The sequence below is a fragment of the Macrotis lagotis genome, chromosome 1, assembly GCF_037893015.1.
Source record: "Macrotis lagotis isolate mMagLag1 chromosome 1, bilby.v1.9.chrom.fasta, whole genome shotgun sequence".
Classification (NCBI taxonomy): domain Eukaryota; kingdom Metazoa; phylum Chordata; class Mammalia; order Peramelemorphia; family Peramelidae; genus Macrotis; species Macrotis lagotis.
In genome coordinates, this window is record NC_133658.1 from 231,274,330 (window position 1) to 231,301,384 (window position 27,055).

Consider the following 27,055-nt stretch of genomic DNA (forward strand, 5'->3'; position numbering starts at 1 on the left):
TAATACTTAATTATGATATAAATTGGGGGGTAGGGAGGGGAAACTACTTCTGACCTCTAATTATTAAATGAAGTTTATGAGGAACATTTGTTATAATTTTAAAGCTTAGCATATATAATGTCCATTGAGGAATATCACCACTAAACCATAGGATCTAGGGCTTTCCTTGCCCTTTTTTCTATTTTCAGTTAAAATGGCCCATATATTTGAAATGGATGTTTTGGGGATATTCAGCTCCCTTCCATTCATTATAATTTGTAGTAGGTCAAATACTCTAATTAAAGCTTAAGACAATGAAGGTCTCAGTTGAGAAATGTCAGTAATGGAATAGATTGTTAAGTCTGCCTCCAAAGATTTTCTTCTCTAAAATTTTATTTCTTTTCTCCAACTGAACTTTATGTTTTGATTTCTTTGCTTCTTAAACAGTAATGATGGTAATTGACATATATATTGTATTTTATATCTTGCAAAGTATCTTAGGTAGATTATCTCATTTGACACTCTTGCCACTCCTGTATGGTAGATACTATTGTTATTATCTAATTTTATCAAATTCCTAATTTAGGGCTCCTTATTTTTTTTAATCTTCTAGTATAGTACTCTTTGCCATGAAGAATCATAGCATGCTGAATTCTTAAAATAGCACACAATGGGAGAGTTAGGAGATTCATACTTGTAAAATTTCAATCTGAGCTGTTTTTGTTGAGTTATTTGTGAGTATAATGCCTGATAGTTTGAGGTTAATGGAATAGTATTGATCATCATACTTTGGTTATTTTGTTGGTACTATTCTTACAACAGGAAATGAATAGAGCACTGAGTTTGGAATCAGGAAGACACATCTTTAATAAGTTCAAACCAATTTCGGCCTTAAAAATAATAATAAATAATAATTATATTAAATTAAGTGTTAATTTTAAGAGTTTATCCTGATAAGGGACAATCAAAGAAACTGACTTCAAGAAAGAGCAAAAATAATTAGGTTAATATACACATTTATTAATATTATTCTATGTGTGTTTATTATGCAAACATTCATGGGATCCTGGTTACAGAACATGGCTCCATAGATACAGCTTAGAACTGGGTCCTTGAACATTAACTATCAGTTCCCAAAGAAAGATATGAAGCAAGGGCAACTCAAGATTGGGTGGAAGAGAAAGATATGAGACATTCCATTAAAAGAAGTATCTTATGAGTTATGCTAAAGATCTCCAAGAAAGCAATATGAATCTTCTCCCCTTTAGGATGTCAGCACACCCAGTGACCTTCTATCCAATGGCATTTGTTAACCCTGTTTGCCACAGTTATTTGTAAAATGGGATACAGAGGGAAATAGCAAAGCACTCCAGTATTTTTTCCAAGAAATCTCAAAGGGAGTCACAAAGAGTCAGACACAACTGAAATGTATGTAAAAAGCATATTGAATAAAAGTATTGATAGATTATTTTATCTGCAGTAACACAACATATTAAATTTCTCAACATATATAGTAAGTGGGGGCAGTTAGATGATACAGTGAGCACCAGTCCTGGAATCTGGAGGACCTGAGTTCAATTGCAGGCTTATATACTTAATACTTGCTTAGCTGGGTGATCTTGGGCAGGCCATTACCTTGCAAAAATCAAAAAGAAAAAACATGCATAGTAAGCTGTAGTATACAGCTTTAAAATCATTTCTTAGGAAAATATGAATTTCTTGAGGGCAGGCTCTATTTTATTTCTTTTCTTGTCTCACTAGTTCTTAAAATAGTAATTTGTTACATAATAGGTTCTCAGGATCTGCTTGATTGTTTTTTTTTTAATCCTCATTTTTCAGATAGGAAAGCTACACCTTAGGGAGAGTAAGGGACTTGTTAATTGTGACATACCTAAGAAGTGTCAGAAGTTAGGGAACTGAGCGTGTACTTTTTTATGACACCTACTAAAGACATTTAGATACCTAAATATTTATATGGAATTTGCAGGTGAATATTTTAAAGAGAAGTTGAACTACCAAACATCTGGTAGGGAGTTTATAAAAGGGAGATTTCTGCATTGAGTGAGAAGCTTTACACAATGTACTCCAAGGTCATAACTAATGGTATGAGAAAAGGGAAATTGTACTTATGTGGCAGTGGAAATTTTATAGTTTCCATAATCATATAATTATTTCCATAGAAATTTTCTTATGCCAAAGACTTGAAATTCTGCACTTATGGTTGGTCTTGACTTACTGAAAGAATGATATAAGCTTTTCTTCTTCTTCCTCATCAGGCTCAACAGTCATCAAACTCTGCAATGGACCCCAAATCCCAGATTGCTAGTGGTTTGATCCCCTGATCTTTAGAAACTTATTATAATGCCATAGCTTATTTCAGTATTTTTTGACTTGAGAATAGGAAACAATAGTCAGGACAAAATAGTTGGGACAGAAACATCTAGGCCATGACTTAGAGTCTGCATAGTGCTAACTAGTTTGGTGATATAAGGATCACAGGCCCTAGAGGTTTTTTTACTCTTTACTCCAAAGCAGCCAGAAGAAAAATAGAATATCATCCAATTAGTGTCTTTTGTATGCATCCTCAGCTGCAGCCTAGCAGTCAATCAAAGTTTTCCTAATCCTCATAGAAACAATATTAGACAATGTTCTGAAATCCAGTAGTAATTGAATTGATAATATTGTGCTCCTCCTACTCAAAAGGACTGAGTTTGTTGGTCCATACCCAATACTCTCTTAAATTTTATTTTTAAGCCTTTATTCATAAAATATGATTGTCAGTCATTTACTTTCTATACGAAAAATCAGTCAAAAATGTTAAGTACTTGCTGTGAGTCATTGTACTAAACATTGAGGGGGATAACAAAAAAAGGAAAGAAAGTCTTTTCTTTAGGAAAGTACACAATGTCATGGGCAAGAGAGAGAGAGCATGTAAATAAAAATGTACAAAGAAGCTATATACAGCATAAAGTGGAGATAAGCAATTGACAGAAGGTATTAAAATTAAGAGCATTGAAAAAAAATTCCTGTACTTTCAACCTTCTCATTTTATGAAAAGGAAGCTTCAGTGCCTATCTGTGAAATGGTTTCCTCTAGTTCACATGAATAGCAAGATAAGGGCAGCTAGGTGGTACAGTGAATAGAGCACTGGCTATAAAGTCAAGGGAACATTGGTTCAAATCCAGCCTCAGACACTTAAAAATTACCTAGCTGGGTGACTTTGGGAAAGTCACTTAACCCCATTGCTTTGCAAAAACCAAAAAATATATATATATATAAGAACCAGAGGCAAGATTTTTACAAAGATCTCCTGACTGCTCCCTGTGGTCTTTCTTCTGGAAAGCACTATCATTCCTCTTTGTTGCTTTGAACACCACCCATGCACAGTGAGTACTGTCTTAGCTCCTCCTTAGGGGGCTGCCCCTTTGGCATTATGTATTATAGAATATCTAGAGCCAGATGCTAAACCACTAGGAAGCACCACCCAGTTCAACCCACCATGGAAATGGATTTGAGCAAGGTGCTCCAGAGTGGAGCTCTCTTTTTTTCTTCTCTTTTCTTCTTTACAGGATGACCACTTTATCTCTCTAAACTAGAACCACCTTCTGTTCCCTGCCTATGCCCCTGGAGCAATATGGCCTTAACCATGTAGCTGAATTCCATGAAGCTGGATTTATGTTGAACTAAGCTTTTCACCTTTCCTTTCCTGGGCTCTCTGTTATTTTCTTCTCTCTTCTTTCCTCTAAGTTCTTTCCTATGTTGTTTCTGGGTTTCTAACAAAATTCTTTCCTAGGTCTATGTTGTTTCTTGCAGGCTTGAAAAATAAAAATTGTGAACTTTACAGTTCCAGAGCTACTCATGAGTCTTTCACTTTTAAGAGCTCTCATCTTTATGGTAGCACTACCAATTTCCCCATCATTACTTATATACCCCACATTGCCTCCCCTTTCCTCTCTCTTCTAACCATGGAGTACTTAGAGGAAGACTAGTAGGTCTGATGTGAGGGCTTTCTGGGTTTTTTTTTTTTTTTTAGGGTTGCTCATCTACCTTTGTTGCCTACCTGCCTCTCGACTCTTACCTGTGGCTCCTGGAAGCGAAAGCATGATGGCAATCTCCTGATAAAGCCATCTAGGCAGAAAGGTTAAATCAAGTTCATAGTAACCAACCAGTCACAGGTGAGTTAAGGAGATATCCACCCAAACCATGTAAAGACTTCCCAGAGCCAAGTGGGAAGATGAGAATCAATTGTTCCAACTAACACAAAGGTGACTAAAGCAAGTGATGTGAAATGCTTAGAGCTTTAGTTGACAACTTAGTGCAATTTGGCCTCATTTAAATCCAATTCACAGACAAATCCAGATATTAGCCCCTGATAATGATGTTGGGGAAAAACATTTTTCTATCCAATATTTCCTCTACTTCAATACCATTGGCCTTCAAAAAGTGAAATAGGAACAACTATCACTTTCCATCTTATTGTTTAACAGTCAAACATACTTTAACCTAAAGTAAATTTCTTTCAGAACTAGAAAGGATATAAATGTGAAATCAATATTAGAATATGTGGCCAACTGCAGGTTAATGAGAATTATTTCCAAAGATCACACCTGGAAATAAACTTGCTTACTCTACAATTAAGATATAACCAAGATAGGGACAGAGAAAATTCTTCCTCCTACCATTCCAGTATCCCAAATTAAGAAGACCAGAAATAAACCCTATTGTTGCCAACTTAGAAGTGTCCCAGTGCCCCAGTGAAATCAGAACCTTCAGTTTAGTTTGTCACAGGGTCCCAATTTGTTTTGTCTCTAAACCTCTATCTTCTTTGACCCTCTAGAGGACAAAGTGGAGGGGGAAGAGATCCTATGAATTTTTGTCAGCATTTACCTCCCAGAACTCCAGCCCTGAATGATAATGGTAAACTTACATTTGTATAACAATTTAAAGCTTACAAAGTACTTTACCTACATTATTTCATTTGACAATGCATGAGTAAGGATTCCCCTGGAGCACAGAGATTATCTTGGTGAGCCAGTGACCAGTTTGCATTTTAAAATGGATCCTAGAAAAAGAATAAACATTTTGCCTTCTCAGAGTTATTCTCCACACTCATCCTGGAGATATTTATATCCATGGGGATTTCTGTGTGTAGGATGAGATAACTGCTTTATATCTGGAAGGCACTTTAGAAATCATTCAGGTTAATGCCTTCATTTTAGAGGTGTGGAAACTGAGGTATACAGTGGTTAATATAATAACAATAACAAAAGTGGCTTTGACAATTACTATATTGATTCATAATATCTGTTTATTATTCTAGCACATAATATTCCCTAACACATATTTTTCCATTCAATGATCCTGACCTCTCAATTATTCCATGAACAAAACACTTCATATCTTTCATCTTTTTGTATTTTCTCTATTCATCCCTTATGCTTGGAATGCTTTCTCTCCTTCATCCCAAGTCCACTCTCCTCCTCTCTCTTCCTTCAAGTCCCAGCTAGAATCTTACTTTCTATAATAAGGTTTTCCCAACCCCTGGTATTTCCAATGCCTTCCTTCTATTGATTATTTCCAATTTATCCTGTATATACTTCACTTTGCTTTGTAGTGTCTTTTTTATTTTAAAATTTATTTATTATTTATTTATTTTTAATTATTATTATTAGTGTTATTATTATTATTTATTTTCATCCATTTGTACATGCAAAATTTCCCTCTACCCTCCCTCCCCACCCCTGTCCCCTCAGCAGGGAACAGTCAGGTTAGCATTTTACATAAATTTTTGTTAAACATATTAACAAATTAATAATTTTTGACATGAGGAGTTAGGATTGAGGGAAATAGATACATAAAAGATTATTTTTTTAAAGTGTTCATCAGATTGAGAAGGATTGGTTTTTTTTTCCATGTATTTTGTTTTGTTTTATTTTTCTTCCTCTGGTTGGGGCTAATATAGTCCATAGTCAGTCAAATACAATTGTCCTAGACCTCTGGACTGCCAAGAGGAACTGCTTCTATCAAGGTTGTTCATCTCATAATGTTGTTGTGTACATTGTTCTCTTGGTTCTACTCCTTTCATTCAACATCAGATCCATTATTCTCTAGATTGTGACCATTTATGGTTTCTTATAGAATAAAGACATTTGCTAGTATTCATGTACTATAACTTGGCTAGCCATTCTCCAATTGATGGACATCCCCTCAATCGCTAATTTTTTGCCACTACTAAAAGAGCTGCTATGAATATTTTGGAACATGTAGGACTTTTTCCCATTTTTTACAATTCCTTCTGAATATAGACTTAGAATTGGAATTTCTGCATCAAAGGGTATGAATATTTATTGCTTTTTGGACATAGTTCCATATTGCTCTCCTCAAAGGTTGGATCCATTCACATGTCCACCAGCAATACTTCAATGTCCCAATCCTTCCACAAACTCTCCAACATTGATCATCTTCCCAGCTTTGTATGTGGCTAATAATTATATATCTATTTTTTTCATTTTGTCTTCCCCATTGGATTTTTTTTTTAGGTTTTTGCAAGGCAAATGGGGTTAAGTGGCTTGCCCAAGGCCACACAGCTAGGTAATTATTAAGTGTCTGAAACCGGATTTGAACCCAGGTACTCCCGACTCCAGGGCCGGTGCTTTATCCACTGCGCCACCTAGCCGCACCCCCCCATTGGATTTTAAACTCTGTAACCCACCTTTTCTTTTGTATCTTTTTATATCCCCAGTGATTAGCACTTTACTAGTTAGTACTTAATAAATGTTTATTAAATTGGATTATATTTGGGGCCTTAGTTTCCTCATCTTGTAAAATGATGATAGTGGTCCCTATGGTCCCTTCCACTTTTATTTGTTTGCTTTTGTGAAGAGAATAGAAATTTAAAACTTATAAGATTCATTAAGGGAGGTGATGTAAGTAGTACTGACATCTATTTTGTGGATGATGAAATTAAGACTCAGAGAAGTGAACTTTTGCCCAAAGTCATCTAGCTAATTAAGCAATCAATTAAAAAAATTATGTACCTACTATGTAGAGTGAAAATGCAGATATGAATTAGTCTTTGCCCTCCAGAATGTGATTTTCTATTGGGGAGATGCATGAATATAGAAATAAAAAAAATTATGTATGTTCTTTTAGTAAAAGAGAAGGCAGTAATAGCTGTATCAGAAAAGATATACCCTCGAAGCTAATATCTGAGATGAGCTTTGAAGGGATCTAGAAATCCCAAAGAAGGGGATGAGGATACAGTCCATTCCAGACTTGGAAACAAACAGGACCAAGGTGAAATAAGATGGTAGATGAAGTGTCACTTTTGAGGAAAAAGAGGCCAGTGTGATCTAAAGAGATTAAGAAAGAGGATAATTATTATAATATATAGCTGGAAAGGTAAATTGGAGCAAGATGGAAAACAGTTTTAACTGTGTAGGACAATGGATAGAATTCTGGGCCTGGAGTCAGGAAGATTTGCTGTGTAACGATGGGTAAGTCACTTAAACTTTTTGGTCTCAGTTTCTTCATCTGTAAAATTGGGTGGAGAAGGAAATGACAAAACAGTCTAGTATCTTTGCCAAGAAAACTTCAAATAGGGTTATGAAGAGAAAGACATGAATGAAAAAAATGACTAAACAACAAACAGGACTGTAAAACAATTGTTTGGAGCTAGAAGGAAAAGGACTTTACATGACAAAAAAAAAAAAGAGAAATTTATATATTTTATTCTAGATTAGAATTAATAGGAAATCTTTGAAATTTATTATAAAGGTAAGATACCTGATCAAGATCTGTGCATTAGAAATTGAGAGCTCTGTGAATGATGGATCAGACATTGAAAAGACCTCAGACTTTACATGGGCAAACTAATCAGGAGGCTATTAAAATTGTGTGGGTGAATTATAGAGCTCAAATCAAGATGGCTATTGAGAAGGAGGAAACAATGAAAATAATGTCAAACATTAGTTAAAATACCAAAGCTAAAATACATTTACAGTTTTAGAAAGTGTGCATTTAACTCAATTCGCCTGGCTTTGGATCAGAGGCAAGAGTAGTGCTTTGCTGAGGGAATACTTTGCAGAGGGAATATGGCCTCCCTCAGGATCCTACTAATAGAGACAGAGAACTTTCAGTTATTATCTTATGACTCTGTGGAGTTGGAAGGGAAGAAATCAATCAACCAAGTGTTAGTATCTTCACTGCATTGTAGAGGGTACATAGGCAGAGGTCAGAAAACTTAGTTTTTAATAAAATATGAAAACCATAACTTTCTGCTTGTGAGTTTCAAACATGGTATTTGTCACTATTGAGTAGGTAGTAGAGTTCTTTCCTAGGAAGGTCCAGGGAGATGCTTGATAAATGTCACCAGGTGAGTTTACATTTGAGCAAAGTACCTAATATGAGAATAAAGCAATATGTAGTCAGTGGATCTTCTTGAGGGACTCAGTGATAAATGCATTACCAGAAAAGACTTTTCCTCTATTGACGTCCTGTATAGTAGTTAGATTTGATGAAATGATTTATCTGACTTTTCTTTTTAAAAAATCATTATTTATTTAGTTAGTTAGTTTGCATCCATATGCACATGTATATTTTTAAGTTACAAAATTTCCTTCTACCTTCCCTTCCCATCCCCCTCCCCTCAGTGGCAGTCAGGTTAGCATTGTAGATACATATTTTTGATAAACATGTTTACAGCTTAATCATTTTCCGTATGAGGAATTAGCATTAAGGGAAAAAGTTACATAAGATATAATCTGAATAAAGAAAATCATATTCTGAAGGGGTTTTTTTTTTGGTTTAGTTTTGTTTTTCTTCCTCTGGATGGGGATAACATTATCCATAGCCAGTCTAATACAATTGTTCTAGCTCTCTGAACTGCTGAGAAGAGATGCTGCCATCGAGGCTGATCATCTCACAATGTTGTTGTTAAATCTGACTTTTCATATAAAAAGGAAATAGATTTTTTTAAAATGTAGCATAAGTGGTCACTAGATAGAAGGTAAACACTGCAGGTAAGTCTTTCCTAGTCACCCCTTGGGAGAACTTCATGTTATTGATAGACATAAGAACTCATTGAAAGCATCCATATCCTGCTCTGATTGTTCCTGAATAACAACAAGGGTTAAAGAATTGGAAAATTAGATCTAGCTAAAGGGAATAATCATCAGCAGTTTCTGGCCCCTGTGATAAATGACCTTAGTAGTCTTTTCAAATAGGAAGAAGCCCCATCAGGACAGGTTTGTGTTCAAAACAGCTGGTGGCTAAATGGTCAGGGAGAATAAGAGAAAATGCACAGAGGAAGCTAGGTCACTGCTTCTGAATGACTGGGCAAATTGGTTCCATCTGTTGAGATACTGTTGTGATACATGATTTATTATGTATTATTAGGGGGTTTAAATAGCTTAATTAAATAAAAGATTACTACAAATCTTAGTATGCTATAGCTAATATAACTGGCCTTGGAGACCAATGGTAAAATTTTCAGTGTGAATATTTTACCTTGAAAATAAACAAATGGGGGCAGCTAGGTGGCACAGTGGATAAAACACCGGGCCTGGAGTCAGGAGTACCTGGGTTCATATCTGATCTCAGACACTTAATAATTATCTAGCTGTGTGGCCTTGGGCAAGCCACTTAACCCCATTTGCCTGGCAAAATCCTAAAAAAAGAAAAAAGAAAAAACGAAAATAAACAAATGATATAAATTAGACCTCCTTGTTTTATTGTTTCATTAATTGTCTAGACTTTAAAATTATGGAGAAAATGTTAATGCAGATTGAATTTATTTTATTTTTTCAAATTACATGTAAAAACAATTTTTTTAAATTCATTTTATCACTTTGAGTTCCAAATTCTCTCCCTTACTCTCCTCTAATTGAGAAAACCAGCAATTTGATATAGGTTATACATGTATAGTCATACAAAATGTCATAATATCATCTTGTGAGAGACCCCCCAAAAAAACTCTCAAGGAAAATAAATTTTAAAAGATATGCTTCAAACTGTATTCAGAAATCATCAATTCTTTCTCTGGGAATGTATATCATTTTTCATCATAAGTCCTTCAAAGTTGTTTTGGATCATTGTATTGCTGAGAATAACAAAGTCATTCACAGTTGATCATCTTACATCACTATTACTTTATACATAGTACATTCTACTTTGCATCAAAGTATTTCCAGGTTTTTCTTAAAGCATCCTGATCACCATTTCTTATACCAGAATTGTATTCCATCACAATCACAAGCCACATTTTGTTCAGCCATTCTCCAATTGATGGGTATTCCCTCAATTTCCAATTCCTTACCACTAGAAAAGAGCTGCTTTAAATATTTTTGTACCTAAAGATCCTTTCCCTTTTTTTATCTCTTTTGGGGTTACAGACCCTAGGTCCAAGGGTATACTTAGTTTCATAATCCTTTGAACATTGTTCCAAATTGCTTTATAGAATGGTTGGATCAAGTTACATCTTCAGCAATAGAGCATTAATGTCTTATTTTTCTCACAAACCCTCCAATAATTTTTATTTTTCTCTTCTGTTATATTAGTCAATCTAATAGGTTTGAGGTAGTACCTTAGAATTGTTTTAATTTGCCTCTCTTCAATCAATAGTAAGTCAGGACATATTTTCATAAGACTATAGATAGTTTTGATCACTTCATCTGAAAACTTTATGACTTTTGATCATTTATTGATCATGTAATGGCTCTCATTTTCATAAATTTGACTCAGTTCTCTATATGTTTAAGAAATAAGGCCTTTATCAGTGAAACTTGCTCAGTTTTTTTTACACTTACTATTGCTAATTCTATTTCCCTTCATCTTATTCCTACCCTTCCCTCATTTTTTCTGTTCTTTCCTTTCACCCTGACTCTATTCAAAAGTGTTTTGCTTATGACTTCCCAATCTGCCCTCTCTTCTATCACCCCCTCTTCATTTATTCCCTTTTTCTCCTACTTTTCCTGAAGAGTAAAATATACCCAATTGAGCATATATGTCAATTATTCCCTCTTTGAGTCACTTCTGATGAGAATGTTTCACTAGCTCCCCCTTAATTCCTCCCCTCTTCCCCTCCATTGTAAAATTTTTTCTTGCCTCTTTTAAGTCGGATAATTTACCCTATTATACTAATCTCTTTCCCCTTAATTTTTTTTATTAGATATCATTCCTTCATATTCAATTCACACTATGCCTTCAGTCTATATATACTTTGTCTAACTGTCCTATCAATGAGCAAGTTCCTATGAGTTCCCATATAGGGTTATAAACTGTTTAACTTTGTTAAGTCCCTTATTATTTCCCTTTTCTGTTTCCTTTTATATGCTTCTCTTGAATCTTGTATTTGAAGATCAAATTTCTATTCAGTACTAGTTTTTTTCATCAAGAAAGTTTGAAAGTCCCCTATTACTTTTAATAGTCATCTTTTCTCCTGAAAGAGTATGCTCAGTTTTGCTGGGTAGTTGATACATGGTTTTAATCCAAATTCCTTTTCCTTCCAGATATCATGTTCCAAGTTCTTTGATCCTCTAATATCAAAACTACTGAATCTTGTATTATCCTGACTGTGACCCCATTCTTTAATTGTTTCTTTCTGGTTGCTTTTAATATTTTCTCCTTAATCTGGGAACTCTGGAATTTGGCTATAATATTCATTGGAGTTTTCATTTTAGGATCTTTCAGGAGGTGTTTGGTGGATTCTTTCCATTTCTAATTTGCAATCTGATTCTAGAATATCAGGGTCATTTTTTACCTTGATCATTTCTTGAGAGATAGTGTCTAGACTCTTTTTTTGATAATGGCTTTCTAGAAGTCCCAATAGTTTTATTTTATTGTTTTCAAGAAATAGAATATTTCAATGGTACAAATATTTTCTTTGTCTGGGTCAGAAAAAAATCTTAGGTAAGGTCCTGGTTTTAAAATTCTAGTCATCAAACAGAAAAATCTCAGAGCTGAAAGGTACCCTGAATATCTTCCATCTATACCTATGTTCAAAAAGCATGCTCAGCTCTGATATTCAATGTTCCAAGGGCCCTCTCTGATTTGTCAATATATGTTCTAAGTTCTCTCCCAGCTCTGACATATTGTGTTCTAAGGACCCTCCTAGTTCTGATATCTTGTGTTCTTTTTTTTAATGATTTATTTATTTATTTTCACATTACTACGATAATCTTATTGTGAATGCAAACATAAATCCCTTATCCCCCCAAAAAGATAGAGAAACCTCAAGAGAAGTGGAGAGGAAAAAAAAGTAAATTTCACTCTGTGTTCAGATGTCATATTCTTTATCATAAGTTCATCAGAGAATTTGCTTTTATATTTTTCCCACAATTGCTATTGTTAACTGTATTTTTCTCCATTCTATTCCTCCTCATTCCCATTTATTCTATTCTCTCTCTCTCCTTTCCTCCTGTCCCTCCTCAGAAGTGTATTGTAGCTGACTACCCTCTCCCAAGATCTTCCCTCTCTTTTATCATCTACAGCCTCCTCCCCCTCCTTCTTCCCCTACTCCCATTCCTTTCCTCTCCTTTTTTCCTCTGAGTTAAGATAGATTCTATACCCTATTTATATATTTCCTCTCTGAGCCATTTCTAATGAGAATGAAGGCTCATACATTCCCCTTCACCTTCCCCCCACCCCGTTCCACTGCAATGTGAACGCTTTTTCTTGCCTCTTTTATGTGAAATAGCTTATCCCATTCTACCCCTTCTTTCATTAAATTCTTTATCATTAAATTTTCATAGCAAACTTTCAATGAGTAAATTTTCTCAGTATTAGGATTAAGCATTGTCCTTAGAGGGGAAGTACTGGGAATAAGATAAAGGAGAGGAAGAAAGAGCTAAGATATTTCACATAAGAGTTAAGAAAAAGTTTTTCAATGGAGTAGAATGGGGGAAGGTGAGGGGGAATGGGTGAACCTTCATTCCCATCAGAGGTGACTCAGAGAGGAAATAACATACAAACTTAATAGGGTATAGAAAGCTATCTTACCCTGGAGAAAAATGAGAAGAAAGGGATGGGATGGGAGGAATGGGGGGAGGGAAGGTGGTAATAGGGGATAGAAGAGAGGGGAAAATTGTAGGAGAGGGTACTCAGATACAGCACACTTTTGGACAGGGCCAGGATAAAAGGAGAGAGAGAATAGAATAAATGAGAGTGGGAAGGAATAGAGTGGAGGGAAATGCAGCTAGTAATAGCAACTGTGGGAAAAAATATTGAAGCAACTTCTCTGGTGGACTTATGATAAAGAAGGCAACTCACTCCAGAGACAGAGCCATTGAAATCTGAACATAGACTGAAATATATTTTTTTCTTTCTCTCTCACACTATTCTTGAGGTTTCTCATCTTCTTGGGAGGGGGGGAGGTTATGTTTACTCTTATAACAAAGTTATTATAATAATATGAAATAAATAAACCAAAAAAAACCAATTGTCTTTAGAGTCTTAAAGAATTATCTAAGACATTGAGATGATTGGTATATCAAAATCATAGACCAGTGTCAGAAAGACTTGAATTCAAGTCTCTTGGCCTCAAGGACATCTATATATCCACTATTGTGCTTCCATCCAAAGTATGAAAAAAAGCTAAATGATTTTCTTCTCTTCATCTTACATTTAATATATTCCCCCAGAATTTGTGATTTCATCATTTAGGAAAATATGGGGGTGCAAAGCCCCTCCACTAAGGCAAATCAGAATCTCATCTGTAATTTAGAGAATTGTCCAGGGACACCAAGATGTTAAATGACTCACTAAGGGTAATACAACTAATGCTAATAAATCTTTATAATTCATCTAGATAGGACTTTTTTTTAGGTTTTTTGTAAGGCAAACAGGGTTAAGTGGCTTGCCCAAGGCCACACACTAAGTAATTATTAAGTGTCTGAGGTCAGATTTGAACTCAGGTCCTCCTGACTCCAGGGTCCGTGCTTTATCCACTATGCCACCTAGCTGCCCCTATAGAAAAGACTTTAAACTAAGTCTTCCTACTCCATTCCTGCCACTGATAAGATTCCATGCACCAATAGATCTTTGTGGTTGTGGCTGGATCAATAGATGAAGACTGAAGAATTTTCTATACCTTAAGGAAGATGTCCTTAAAATTTTTGTAATCTCCACCTTCTTAAGAGATAAAATAGAGGGAAAGAGAGATACAGAGTCTCTAATGAAGGGAGAAGGGAAAGAAATAAGCATTTATTTACAACCCATTAAGTACTAGGCACTGCACTACATCTCATCAGATGAAACAGTGTGAAACACACACAAACTCACAAGAATGTACACAGAAACCCAATAGGAAAAATAAAAACATTTAATTTGGTGCCTTGGGATGTTTTGATGGCCAAAAATAATTGGATTGACTAACCATATGGCTAATCCAATAAATAATCATAAATCATATTTAGATTACATGGCTAACTTGCAGTTAGCTTGTTGTTGGCTCTACTCTCCTTGGCACTAGAGAACAGTATCAAGAGCACTGAGTGGATATTTTACAAAGGTTGATTTTGGCATTCATATCAGGAAGCATCTCACTTGTTAGGCAGGTTCAAAAAAGGAATGAGTTCGTTCATTAGATTGCAGATTTCCCATTAGTGGAAGTCTTCAAATGGAAGTTGAAAAATTATTTGTCAGAAATGAGATAGTAGCAATTCTATTTAAATGTGGGGTGGATTAGATGATGATGACTGACTCCTCTGTCTCTGAGAAGCTATGATTTTATGTGAAGAGTGGGTAGCTGGAATCTTTGACTGTCTGATCACTTTTCGGAGATCTCATCACCTTACCAAGAAAGAGCAATTAAGGGGAAAAAATGTTACTTGAATATGTAGCTATCTATATATTACTTATGTATAATGTCATGGCATCAAATGTCTGAAAAGTTCTGTAGGATAGACAAGCTATCATGAGTTAGAAAATATTTTATCTAACCCACACAAAAACATTTGTGATCCAGGGCTGTACCTTGGGCAGTATCTGATCTGCCCATTATCCTAATTTCCAGGCTATTTCCTGACATAATTATTAGAAAGATTATTTTATAAAACAACCATAGTAGAAATTAAACCAATTTCTATGCTGCATTTGGAGGAATTTAATTCTATGGTTTCAGTGAGTGTGGTCTTTTTTCCTCTTTCCTGGTTATAACCAAAATAATGATGTGACTGTTACTCTACTATAAAAATATAAACCATGTCCCTTAGAAATTGTTTGGCTTGTCATTAAAATGTTTCCTAAACAAGTTGAATATATACCACATAGCCTGTCAGAGGCATCCACAACAGCCTTAAATTACTTGCTGTGTCTTTACATATTCAAAAGATTATAATGTAGATGTGCCAAGAGGCTGAGAGAAAATCAATCATGCAGAGGAGACAGTGGCCTTTGCTTCCCAAAAACTTCAGTGAGCTAAAGTATATCTTGGATTATTAGGAATAAGTTTGTTTCTGTGTTACTCTGAGGTTCCTCTTTTTAGAATTATTTTATTACCCTTACTCCCATTAGCATCATCCTTTTGTGAATTCAAGTAAATAAACAATTCTAAAGTGTCTACTCAGTTACAAGACACTCCAACAGCTGTTGATATGGCAAGTTATTAATGGCGAGAGGGGTAGGGGGAAAAATAAGAGCCAAGAACTGCATTGAGGATTCAAATCTGGAAGCATCATTGTACTAACACAGAAATAGGAAAGTTAGAAAAAGGGGTGAATTTGGAAAAAAGAATTCAAATTTAATTAAGCTTATGCCCCTTCATGGAGATTGTACTTAAGAGCAGTAAGTTTCAAAAACCTTACTGAATAGAGTAATTGAAATAGTCAAACAGTATAATACTACAATACTATAATATAAATCAATCTACATTGATTAATTTTTTCTTGATATTAAGAAATGTTGGGGTGGCTAGGTGACACAGTGGATAGAGCACTGGCCCTGGAGTCAGGAGTACCTGGGTTCAAATCTGGCCTCAGACACTTAATAATTACCTAGCTGTGTGGCCTTGAGCAATCCATTTAACCCCATTTGCCTTGCAAAAAAAATCTAAAAAAAAAAAGAAATGTCCATTAAGTTCCTCTATATATTCTGTTGGGCTTCATCCTATTTCAAATAATGTGTTGTTTTGTTTTCTTTTTTAGCTCACTATGCTCCAATTTCTCAGGGTTTTAACATTTATAAGCATATAAGCATTGTTTTGAAGTATTATTTTGACAAACTATTGAGAGAGAGAGAGAGAGAGAGAGAGAGAGAGAGAGAGAGAGAGAGAGAGAGAGAAAGAGGAATAGATGCTCTCAAAAGGCAGAATTGTGTTCAGGAGATAAAGTTGGATTGAATATTTAATAGAATGATGAAAAGACAGCAGGTCTAAAGATTATCTTTGTAAATTTGATGGTGAAATAAGGGTTGGACTATAATGTAGTTAGAAGAATTCATAATTGATTGAACAAGAATGACCTAAGCCTTTTTGTTAATGGAATCATGTCATGTTTGAAGGAGGTTTTTAATGATGTGCCATGAGACTGTATTCTAAATTTTTTTCATATTCATCCATTCAATAGGCATTTGTTGACTTTTACTAATTCATAAATACCACTTTTTAATATATTACCTTCAATTTCTCTTAATGGAAGTATGAACTACTCTTTGAGATCATACGTAAATTTGTATCTATACATACATACATGAATATATATGTATATATATATATATATATATATATATATATATATATATAATAGGTAGAATTTTAACAATCAACACTTAAATACAGAGCCAACAAATCAGAGATCAGCATCTTGGAGAGAAAGTGATAGAACTAGGATCTAAAAGGACTATACATTTTTTTTTATTATTTCAGACAAGTTTCTTTTAGCTTTTATTTATTTATTTGCTTGTTTATTTATTTAGTTAGCTAGTTAGTTAGTTAGTTAGTTTCTGCAAGTCAATATGATTAAGTAGCTTGCCCAAGGCCACACAGCTAGGCAATTATTAAGTGTCTGAAGCCAAACCTGAACTGAGGTACTCCTGACTCCAGGGCCTACGCTCTATCCCTTGTGCCACCTAGCCCCGCTTTTAGCTTTTATGTAAAAGGAACCAAATTAGATTATAGGATTTCTTATTAGGAGCCATTCAATGTTTAAATGATAGTATCAGATTTTCATGTTTTATGTTGGAAAAAGGCATAATATCAAATTAAATAATGAGAGTGAAAAATCCAGAACTGAAAAAGTAGAGTAAATGCTTATGTAGGAACACCTCAGTGTAAGGGGCAGTATGACTCAACACTAATACATCACATTGACACCATCAATAAAGCACTTCTTGAATATATCAGTGCTGTCAAGATGACCAGATCTTCAGTCTCCTTAGATCCCATGCTGTTCTCCACTTCAGCCATTAGTAACTTAGATCTTACTATTATCCACAAATGACCTACTTCCTTAATTATAAACTTTGACAAAAGGACTATACATATTCGAAGAGTGGAACAAAGTAAATCAGATGGAACATAACTGTGTGTGTGTGTTGGGGGGGGTTCAGAAAAATCAATTTTATAACTCTAGGTTAGGAGATACCCCACAACAGAAATTTGTGTGAAAGTGACCTGGGAGTTTAGTTAACTTCAAGGTCAACATTACATTATACAATGATTACCAGAGAAGTTAATTCAATCTTATACAGATTTTATATAAAGTCCAGAACAAAGATAATTGTCTCACTACATTCCATATGAGTAGGAGGAACATTTAAAATTGTATTATTTAAATCTGTACATCTGATCCCTGGTAAGGATCATCAAATATGGGCTTGAGGGTCAAAGCCACTCCTGGTTTCTCTCTTTTCTTATTTTCCTCTTCTTCTCCTCTCCCCTCCCCCTCTTTCTTCTCTCTCCTCCTCCCCACCTCTCTTCCCTCCCCTCCCCTTATATTATTTCTTAAGGAGGTTGACCAGAATTCAAGGGCTCTAAAGGCCATATTGTCTGACAAACAGGTGAAGAAACTCTGGGTGTCTCTAGCTCAGTGAAAAAAAAAAGGTAAAGATTGAGAAAGCACTATTTACTCTAAATATTTAAAAAGTTGTCATGTGGAATCTGCCTTTAATCTGGGTGATGCCATAGACCAGAAAAATATGACCAGTGAGTGGAAGAGAGGCAAGCATTAAGTTCCAGATAGAATGTATTTTTTAATATTTAGAAATTCTCTAGCGTGAAATCGGTAGTAAGTGCTATTTTCCAGTATATCTTCCAACAGAGCTTGGATGATTATCTGTCAGTGATGGTATTTGATAAGTTAAGAGGTAATGTAGGTAAAATTGTACTCTAACTGTTCAAAATGTGTATTTAGTTTATAGTATATTTTGGTTATGAGGAACAAGTGAAAAAAGCATTCTGTCAGTAGAAAGTCAGTTTCACTAATAGTCAGCAAACTTATCTGACAGCCTTAGTAGAAGTCATCAATTAACTTTCCCATTGTAAGGGAAAAGGAATCAGATTTCAAAAGGTTTAAAAAGCTCTTTTCTCAAAACCCATATATGTAGGTGGTACAAGTATCCCTGGTCTTATTTAGCAATTGAGAAAACTGAGGTTCAAAGAGCTTTATTTGGTAGCTTGCCCAAGATTATAGAGCCAAAAAATATTGAATTTGAAATGCAAACTCTTGCCTTTTTTAAAAAAATTAATTTTATTAACCAAGAGAACATTCTACCCATTAACAACATTATGAGATGATCAATCTTGATGGAGTAGCTCCTCCAAGCAGTTGAGAGGACTAGGGACAACTCTATTAGATCAGCTGTTGACAATGCTATCCCCATTCAGAGGAATAAAAACAAAGCAAAGCAACAAAAAAAAAATGCTTCAGAATTTGATGAACACTACATTCACTTTTTAAAAAAAAATCTTATATTTCTTTCCCTTAATACTAATTCCTCACATTGAAAATGACTGATCTGTAAGCATATTTAACACAAATGTGTATGTACAATATTAACCTGACTTTGCTACTGATGTGAGGGAGGTGGGAAGGGAGGATGGAAGGAAATTTTGTAACTTAAAAATGTACATATGTATATGGATGAATGTTGAAAACTTTCATAATATGTAGTTGGAAAAATAAAATATCAATAAAAAGTAAAATTAATTTTTATTTATTTTTCCAACTATATGCAAAGATAGTTTTAAACAACCATTTTTTGGTATGGTTTTGAGTTTCACATGCTTTTCTCCCTCCCTCCCTCCCTCCCTCCCCTCCCTCCTCCCCTTGACAGAGAGCAATCTTATGTAAATTATTCATGTATATCTATGTTAAACATATTTCTATATTAATCATTTTATAAAAGAAGAATTAGAAATAAAGAAAAACTAGAGGGAGATAATCATAAAACATAAAAGAAATTTTAAAAATTGAAAATAGTAAAATTTGGTCTGCATTCAGACTCCATAATTCCTTTTCTGTATGTGGATAATATTTTCCATCACATGTCCTTTAGAATTGCCTTTGATTATTGTATTGCTGAGATGAGCAAGTCCATATAGTTGGTCATCATACAGTGTCTCTTTTAATGTGTACAGTGTTCTTCTGGTTATGCTCACTTCTCTCAGCATCAGTTCATTCAAGACTTTCCAGTATTTTCTGAAGTTTAGTCCCTCATGATTTCTTGTAGAACAATAGTATTCCATCATAATCATATATACCACAATTTGTTCTCAATTGATGGACATGCCCTCAATTTCCAATTCTTTGTCACTAAAAAAAGAGCTGCTATAAATATTTTTGTACATGTGGGATTTTTGCCATTTCTTGTGATTTCTTTGTGATATAGAGGATGTAGTAGTGATATTACTGGATCAAAGGATATGTACCTTTTATTACCCTTTGGGTGTAGTTCCAAATTGCTCTCCAGAAAGCAAAGATATCTTCCAACATAAAATCTAGTATCATTTTCAATGAGATGATGCCTCCTCAAGTCTATGCAGATAGATTATGTTAGTGACCTATGACTGATGCAACATGATATAATGGAAAAGTCATGATATTTGGAGTCAAAAGTCGAGTTTGAATCACAGCTTTGTCACATCTTGACTGTGTGACTTTGGGCAAATCAATCAACATCCTAGGAACTCAGTTTTCTTGTCTGTAACATGATGGGGTTAGGTTAAATGATATCTAAGATTTCTTCCAGTTCTAAATCTATGAAATCTATGAACCATTTCCATAGTTGTTAGATAAAATATCTAGTTTCTGCTAAAAAAAAAGTACGAGGGGTTTCAAGTAAAAACATGTAATTCATAAATATGCATCTTTTTAATTAAACAGATCAATAGAATTTATCTACTTTTATCATATACAGTGTCCTAAGTCTCAAGTTATTAAACCTAAAACTGCATTGAGACTTTTGAGATAACATGCAAGCCTTCATTGAATGAATTCTCTGGACTGTTACATAAATCATTCAAATAGCATTTAATTAGTATTTCTTTATGCAAGAAACTGTGCTAATTATTTGGAAAACAAAGGCAAAATGCTAGTGACCCATTCCCATCAGTCTGAGGGATTTTTACCTTAATTGCCCACTTGCATATCAAATTCAACATGTTCAAAACGAGATTATTTTTTATTCCCTTGTGGAATTTTTCCTTGTTTACTATTTCTTGCATTGTTTCCACCACTCATCCAGTCTTGAATGTTCAAAACAATCAACCCCTAATCCAAGGACAAGTTGTAATTTGTAATATTAGTTCATTGGAAAGTAAAAAACAAAACTTAGATGTATCAGGAAAGGCATCATGCAAGAGATAAGATTCTGAGGTTTTGCATTAAGACAGATAAAAGACATAAAAAAGGAAGGCAGTATAGCATTTCAGTTCAGTAATTTTTCAGTTATGTGCAACTCTTCGTGACCCCTTTTGGGGTTTTCATGGCAATGATGTTGAACTGATTTGGCATTTCCTTCTCCAGTTCATTTTACAGTTGAGGAAACTGAAACAAATGGCGTTAAATGACTTGCTGAGGATCACATAGCTAGGAATTGTCTGAGGCTGGATTTGAATTCAAGTTCACCTGATTCCAGATGGGTACTTTAGACACTGCACCATTCTATTTACTGTCTATTTGCATATTGTCTTTCTCCCCTTACTCCCTTAGGTTTTGAATTCTTTGAGGCCAAGGTTCTCCTTTTGCTTTTCTTTGTTTCCTAATAATTAGCAGAATCCACACATAGTAAGTGTTTAATAAAAATGTTTTTGAGTGACTGTATGATGGCAAGTCACAACTTTCACCTTCAGTTTCCTTATCTATTAAATATGTAGCTTGGAGATGATTATTTTTAGGGTTCCTTCTTGTTTTGAATTTCTTCTCAATTCATAGCATCATAAATATAAACCTGGCAGCAACCAAGGAGATTGACCAGTCCATCACTTTCATTTCACAAAAAAAATAGAAATTCTAGTCCAGAAAGGTTGTGACTTGCTAAAGAGCTCAGAGGCAATAAAATAGCAGAGGGAAGATTGTACAGTAATTGTTTCTCTGGATGACACTATGCAAAACATTTTATAGAACGCTTGTTTGTTTCTGCTCTGCCTAGGAACCCTCAAGAACAAAGCCTCAGGTGGTAGGTGATTTTGTTTCCAAGACATAAATAGATTTGGATCCCTGTCTGCCCAATTTGAGTTAACACATCATCAGCTTAGCCAAACATGGATCCCACTTAGCTTATGAGAAAATAGTCAAAATCACTGTATCAACCAAATATTTTCCTTTTTTTTTCTCTCTCCTCTTCCACAAAGATATCTTCCCCATACTTAAATTAGGAGTCTCATGCTGGTATTCTAGTAATCTTCTGCTATATGCTAGAGATGGTAAATAAAAGAATTCAGACTCTAGACACTTTTTTTAACTATCTGGGAATTTTTATTATTTTTTGTTTGAAATTTACTTAAATACTTCTAAGTCAATGATCTCCAAAACTGCATAAAATTTAACCCTAATCAGAGCAGTTATAATTTAACCTGTGGACTCCTTCACCCTATGTTATGCTGGTGACATTAGAAAATTTCTCCCTTTATTGGCATACCCATGTCTTGCAGAAAACAGGAGAACCTGAGAAAATCTGACCATAACCAATCAGAGCTCTATCCCTATTTGTTTTGAGTGGGACCAATGAGTTGTACCAGATAATTACACAAGGATTCCTGGGAATTTACTTGGTAGATCACTCTCTTTACACTATTTTTTTTTGTCAAAACCCCTTTTCTTCTGAACTTTTACCAAAAAAGGTTATCAATCTTATTATCATCTCTGACTTGTCACTCACCTTTGTACCATTTATCCAAGCAGTACATTCTATTTCTCCTTCCATATTTTTCTCATGCTTTCATCTACTCAACCTGCTCCACAGAACCCCTTTCCATACCTCCTAATTGCTTATTAGCACAATTGCTACAGTCATCTAATTGGTCTTGATTTTAAGTTTCTCCCCTTTTTTATTCTGTCCAAAGTTATTTTCTTTTATTTTTTAGATTCTAGTGGTTCCTTTATTTTTTAGATTTGCATTTTATTTATTTATACATTGCTAAAAGTCTTGTAAAAGTAAACATGATCACCCATCTCCCCACAAAAATAAAAAAAAAGTCTCACAGGAAATAAATGAGAGAAAGAGTAAAAAAAAATGTGCTTCAGTCTGTGTTCCGATAGCATCAGCTGTGTCTCTAGGGTGGATTGCATTCTTTATCATAAGTCCATCAGAAAAGTTACTTCCATATTTTTTCACAGTTGATGTTTCTGCTTGTAATTCCCTCCATCCATTCCTCCCCAGTACCATTTATTATATTTTCTCTTTCTTTCACTCTGTCCCTCTTCAAAAGTGTGCTGTGGACCAGTGGAGTGGAGCCAGGAGGCCCCAAGCCTACATCCTACCTCAGAGACTCAGCAACTACCCAGCCACTTGGTCTCAGACAGGCCACCCAATCCTTCCATCTTATAAAAAGTAAAAAAGAAAATATGTTATATCTGACTATCCTCTCCCATGATCTACCCCCTCCTCTATCACCTACATCCCCCCTCCCCTCCTCCCATCTCCTTTCTCCCATTCCCTTTCTCTCCTTTTTCTTCTGAATTTCTATACCAAATTAAGTATGTATGCTGTTTCCTTTCTGAGCCATTTCTAATAAGAATGAAGCCTCCTTCATTCCCCCTCACCTTTTTCCCCTTCCATACCATTACAAAAGCTATTTCTTGACTCTTATACATGAAATATGTTAGTCTATTCTGCCTCTCCTTTCCCTTTCTCCCAGTATATTTCCTTTTCAACTGTTGACCCTATTTTTAAAATATATTATACCTTCAAATTCAGTTCTCTCTTGTGCCTGTTCTATAAAAACTCCAATGAGAAGGTTCATATGAGTATTATCAGTATCATCTTCCCATGCAGGAATACATGCAGTTTATCATCATTAAGTACCTCATAATTTACCTTTCTTGTCCACTCTCTCTATGCTTCACCTGAATCCTGTGCTTGCAACTTTCTGTTCAGCTCTGGCTGTTTCAAAAGGAACATTTGAAATTCCCCTGCTTCACTGAAATTCCATCGTTTCCCCTGGAAGAGGATGTTCAGTTTTGCTGGGTAGTTGATTCTCGGTTTCTAAGCTCTTTTGCCTTCTAAAATATCATATTTCAAGCCTTTTGCCTTCTAGAATAACATATTTCAAGTCCTATGAACCCTTAATGTGGATGCTGCTAAGTCCTGTATAATACTGACTTTGGTTCCATGATATTTGAATTGTTTTGTTCTGGTTGCTTGTAATATTTTCTCTTTGACTTGGGAGTTCTGGAACTTGGCTTTCATATTCCTGGAGGTAATTATTTTTGGATCTTTCTGCAGGAGATCAGTGGATTCTATTCTATTTTACTCTCTGCTTCTAGGATATCAGGGCAATTTTCCTGCAGAAATTCTTTAAAAATGAAGCCAAACCGCTTTTCCTGATCATGACTTTCAGAAAGCCCTATCATTTTTAAATTTTCTCTTCTGGATCTGTTCTACAGGTCAGTTGTTTTTTCAATGAGATATTTCATGTTTTCTTCCAGTTTTTCATTCTTTTGGTATTGTCTTATTGTCTCTTGATTCCTCGCACAGTCATTGGCTTACTTTAGCTCTAGTCTACATTTGAAGGAATTGTCATCTTCAGAGAGTTTTCTTATCTCTTTTTCCATCTAGCCAATTCTGCTTTTTAAGGTATTCTTCTCATTAACTTTTTGGATTTTTTTTCCATTTGACCTAAACTGATTTTTACATGTTGTTTTCTTGAGCATTTTTTGAATCTCCTTAACTAAGCTGCTGACTTGGTTTTTATGTTTTTCCTGTTTTTCCTGTATCTCTCCCATTTCTCTTCCTAATTTTTCCTCTACCTCTCTTACTTGATTTTCAAAATCTTTTTTAAGCTCTGTCATAGACTGAGCCAAATTCCTATTTTTCTTGGAGGCTTTGGATACTGAGTTCTGGACTTCATCATCGTCTGAATGTGTGTTTTGATCCTCCATGGGACCAAAATAATTGTCTATAGTCAGGTTCCTTTTTATTCTGTTTACTTATTTCCCCAGTCAGTGTCCTGTTTGCAGGTGCTTTCTGAGCTTTTGGATATCATTGGAACACCCCTACAAAGGATTTTAGTTCCTTCAAGGTCTTATGAAAGGCTCTGGTCTGCAGATGACCACAAATACACCGCTCTGCCCTGGAGCTGTGAGGAAGGTCCCTGCTTTGCTGTGGCAGTCTGAGGGCCCAGGGTTCAAATATGATCAAAGAACCAGAGTCCTGTCCGAGGGACAGAGGAAAGAGTTTGACAATCTCCCCCTACCCTCTTACTTTTTATAGGCTGAGTACTTCTGGAAGAAGCAAAATAGACAATGTTTCTTGCATGTCAAAGACCTCGGTGGTTCCCTACTGACTCTAGGATTAAATATTACCTCATCTTTATCTCTTTCTTTTCCATTTTATGTTTTTGCTTATCTTATAATGTACACAGTTTTAGTATAACAGTGTAAGTATATAATTTATAAATTATTTAATATATTAAAGATATATGGTGGGTATTTTTTAAAAATTATAATTTAAAAAAATGGATAAATGCATGTAGGAACTCCTTAGATTTTCCAGTCAAATCTAGTCAAGGTTTAGTTCCATAGGAATTCTATTGATACACTGTGAATTGCTGTCAGAGTACATTTAAATAATTTTTGGATTAATAAGTGACTTTGGTTTTTCCATTTAAAGTAGGACACTCATTATAAGTAAGTGAGCAGTTGATGAGCTGTGAACAGTGGTTAAATGGATGATCAACATTTTAAAGGGCAATTGCTAACAAGTACTAATACTAATGTGGGGCAGCCCACTGTTCAAGTTTGACCTTTTCTTAACATTTGCCTCAAAAAAGGTTCAGCCTCATTATCTAGCAATATCTATCTCTCTAGTCTTCTTTCTACCAAGGTGTCTTTGCCTCCAGGCTCTCTCTCTCTTTTCCTATCTTTAATTCCACTACTTCTCTCTTTTTTCACTATTTTCTACTTTTTTCTTCCTTAGTATTTCTGTTTACTTCTCTCTCTCTCCCCTCTTCTTCAGATCTGACTAAATTTATATCCATAGGGCCCCTGATCTGAGTGGAGATAGAAATGACTGAATTTTGCCCAACAATTCAGTCAGTGATAGACTGCATTTAAACTTATGATACCATATTTAGGTAGGATGTTCTTGAGTTTGATAGGGTCAAGAAGAGAATGACTAGGAAGTTGAGAGATCTCAAATTCATATCCCTAGTTTATTTCAAAACTCAGTTCATATCACCACAAGCCTTTCCTAAGTTTTCTCCACCCCATTTCACTCTAGAGGTTGGTCTCCCTGCTTCCTTAATGTTATGAATTTATTTAGTAGATGTTTTATGCTTATAAATATGTCTGCATGCTGTCTTTCAGGTTAGAATGTAAGGTCTTTGAGGGCAGGGACTATTTCATTTTTATCTCTAAAATCTAGTAAGTACTTAATAAATACTTATTGTTTAGTTGATGAAAGTTTATCTTGGAAGAAGGCACTGGGAGAGAACAAGATAGTTGTACTTAAATATTGGAAGAGCTACTAAGTAGAAGAGATCAGAGTAGATTTATTCTCCTTGGTCTGTGAAGTCAGAATGAGGAGAGAGAAATGGGAAAAAAATTTCAGAGACTCATTGCAGATAAAATAATTTCCAAATAATTAAAATATTCAAAAGTGAAAGTGCTGTTTTAAGGGGTAAGGGTTTTTATAACCCTAGATATTTTAAAAAGCACATTGACTTACCATTCATTGAGAATGATATAGAGGAGATTCTTGGTCAGATACAGGTTAAACTAGATGGTCTCTGACATGCCTTTTAACTCTGAGATTCTGGGATTCTTGGGTCCCATACAATAATGAACATTTATGGGTTTGAAGTCAAAGCAAAGCAAATTTCATTGACAATCCTGAAATAGATAATGTCTACAAAAACCTTCCAGCTTGTTGGTAAAAAAATATTCTATATGGTTTAAGAGGTTCCTAAATAGATTTGTTCTGCCCCTGTTTGGAATATAATGTGATTTAAGGTACAGTCACTTCATTTTGTATTCCTTAGTTAGTCTGAAATATCTTTGTGCCAGAAAAAAAGAAAAACGAATAAAAAAGGAAAACAAACAAAAAATTATTGACCTTTGTCTTCTGAGGCAAGATATTCTGCAAGCAAAGTGGTGATACATTCAGCATTATTCAAATATCAAGTCACATCTCAAGTTATTTGAGATCTCCTGAGACCAAATGTCACTGAGTTCAGTTAAGCTTCTGTAGACAAGTTCCAGGACTATGAGAAAAGAAAGCTGCCTGTTAATTCTCATTGAATTAAGTCTAAGGATTGTCAACTGCTGAGAAGTAAATAAAAGGAATACTGTAAATTGTGTAAGCTTGACAACTATCCAGTGTTCCTCCTGCTAGGGCCATAATATCATTAGATACTGGCTTATTTCCCCCCTCCTGTTCTAGACTGTTTCTCTGAGATCTTAAACTGAGGATTAATGTACTCCAT

General features: G+C 34.9%; 1 protein-coding gene across 1 annotated transcript in view; it reads left to right on the top strand.

The window, feature by feature from the left end:
• The window catches only part of CDH13 (cadherin 13), a 1,354,681-nt gene that overhangs the window by 1,053,386 nt on the left and 274,240 nt on the right, over nt 1-27,055 (top strand). The window lies entirely within an intron of this gene.